At 38.1% G+C, this 2,876-nt stretch overlaps 1 non-coding gene across 1 annotated transcript; it reads left to right on the forward strand.

The window, feature by feature from the left end:
- The first annotated feature begins 1,186 nt into the window (after nt 1-1,186).
- Nucleotides 1,187-1,293, forward strand: LOC141593616 (small nucleolar RNA R71). Its single transcript, XR_012521692.1, has one exon. It is a non-coding gene; the product is annotated as a small nucleolar RNA R71 (small nucleolar RNA).
- Nucleotides 1,294-2,876: the final 1,583 nt, after the last annotated feature.

Raw genomic sequence — 2,876 nt, forward strand, 5'->3', positions numbered from 1 at the left:
GATGTCTTTCATGTATTTTGCAGAGGCCGGCACGTGATTGATTAATTCCGTGAAAGGAATTGAGACTTCCAAATTCTTCACAATTTCCATAAATTTTCCAAGTTGGTCATCAAATTTGGGCTTGGCTTGACGACTTGGAAAAGGAAGTCTAATCACAATGGGCTCCTTCTCCTTGACCTTGTCTTCATTTTTCTTTGAAATTTCTTCTTTTGATGGTTCTCCATCCTTGGGGTTTTGCACAATTTCTTCCTTGTCACTAGCTTCCACAATTTCATCCTCAACTTGCTTCTTCGGTGCTTCATACCTTGTACCACTTCTCAAGTGAATGGCACTAACCGTCTCATGTCTTGGGGGATTACTTTGAGGTGGTAATTGCCCCTTTTGTCTTTGTGAGCTTGAAGATGCTAGTTGAGTCAATTGGGTTTCCAACATTTTGGTGTGAGCTAGGATGTTGTTGATGGTGATTTCCTTTGCTTGACTATCTTTTTGCATTTGAGTGAAAAATTCTTGTTGATTCTTTTGTATTTGGAGGACCGCTTTTTGAACATCGAAACCTTGGTCATTTTGTTGATTGTATGGAGTTTGATTTTGGTAACCTTGGTTTTGGTTGTAAAAGGGACTTTGATTTTGGTTTCTCATGGGAGGTGGGGTGTATGTTGTTTGAGGGTTTTGAACATTTTGGCTTTTGTATGAGAGATTTGGATGGAATTTGGTGTTTTCATTGTAATAGTTGGAATAAGGGGTACCACTTTTGTATGCTTGGAAAGCATTCACTTGTTCATTTGTTCCCCTACATTCACTTTGGTCATGTCCTAAAGTTCCACAATTCTCACATACCCCACTTGGGATTGATGAAGATGCCGTTATGTCATTAACATGATGATTTGGTGATTTTGAGGCTTCTTTAAGTCTAGCCATAGCTTTTTCAAACTTCAAATTGATTGTGTCAATGTGAGTACTAAGTTGAGCACCCAATTGAGTAATGGAGTCCACTTCATGCTTTCCTCCACTAGTAGCCTTGCGAGGTCTACTATATTATGAGTTATGGACCGCCATTTCCTCAATCTTGTTCCAAGTTTGATTGTCATCATCTTCGGTGAACATTCCATTTGATCCGATGTTGAGAATGTTCCTTGAATCTTCATAAAGACCGTTCCAAAATTGTTGTACCAAGAACCACTCACTAAGTCCATGGTGAGGACATGGGCGACAAATTCCCTTGAACCGCACCCAAGCTTCATACAAAGATTCTTCATCCCTTTGCTTAAAACCCGTAATTTGAGCTCTTAGCATGTTAGTCTTTTCCGTTGGATAGAACTTTTTGTAGAAAGCTAGAGCCAACTTCTTCCAAGAATCAATTCCGAGAGTAGCCTTATCAAGGCCTTTCAACCATTGTTTCGCGGTGCCAATTAGAGAAAAAAGAAATAAGACCCATCGAATTTCGTCTTGAGTTACACCGGTTTGAGAAATCGCATCACAATAGTCACAAAAGGTTTCCATATGAGAATGAGGGTCTTCACTAGGCATCCCCCCAAATTGGCTTCTTTGGACTAATTGGATAAATGCGGATTTGGCAATAAAATTTCCGGTTAGATGTTGTGGTGTGGGAGTACCATTGGGTTCTCCTCACCTTCTCTTGCAAAAGGGTTGATGAACTCAATAGTTGGTTGAATATCTACAACCTCACCAATACCTCTCAAATTTCTCCTAGCAAGTCTCTTATTGGTTGTCAAAGTTCTTTCAATTTCACGATCAAAAGGTAACAAATCACCTTGTGACCTTCTAGACATGCAAAATATCAAACAACTCGAAAACAATTAGAACAAAACTTGAGGAGTTTTACTTCCTCAAGGCAAAGAAAGACACAACTAATAACAATATAAGGAAATCTAAATCAAGTTAACACCGTCCCCGGCAACGGCGCCATTTTTGGTCGGTATTCGGAGCTATATTCTATTTTTCGAAATAATTGTCGTTGGAAGCACCTAGACCAAAACACAATTTATAACTTCACAAACAACTCTACAATTAGTAAAGAGGCAAGTAAAGGTCGGATCCCAAGGGACGGGAATTGAGATGAGATTTCTATTGCAACTAGTGGTGTCTTAGGGGTGTCACAATTTGGGTTGATGTAGAAGGTCACTAAACTAAATAGCAATGAAAACAAACAAGCAAGATGAATTAAAAGGGTTGTAAACAATTGATAAAAAACACTAGGGTGTCATGGGGTCATAGGGGAATCATGGGAATTGATCATACAAACATGTTCTCAAATTATAAGCAAGCAATTATTGTTGTGATGGATTGAGTTGGGTTATATCTTACAATCCTAGGAAAGTTTGGGCCCCTGAGCAAATCGATTAGATTGTACAACACCTACAAGTCGACTTAATCTTCCCTACTCAACAACATGCATGGTCTAATGAGACTCGAGTTGGTTTATGTCTTACAAGTCTCATTGAAAAGATAGGTGATGGGTAAAAAATGCAAGGATTCATAGGCTCGCATTTCATCAAACATAACATGTGCATGAGTTGAGATCAAAACAAGCAAGCAAATAAACCATGAAAGCATATTAATTTAAGCATGAATCATTCCCCATGTTAGTTTCCTCTAATTACCCATTAACCCTAGCTAGGTGACTACTCACTCATTACCATGTTGAACATGCTAGCAAGGTTGTCAATCATACCAACAAAGTGAAACATGATGAATAAATGAAAGTAATTTACAATAATTAAAAAGGGATTAAGAGAATTATACCTACTAATGATTCCAATAATAAAGCAAGAATAAAAGAAGTACTTGATGCTTGATTGAGAGGTTGTCAATCTCCCAATAATAACCCAAATAATCTTCAATTACCCAAAATAAAG

This window comes from Silene latifolia, chromosome 7 (genome assembly GCF_048544455.1).
Source record: "Silene latifolia isolate original U9 population chromosome 7, ASM4854445v1, whole genome shotgun sequence".
Lineage (NCBI taxonomy): Eukaryota > Viridiplantae > Streptophyta > Magnoliopsida > Caryophyllales > Caryophyllaceae > Silene > Silene latifolia.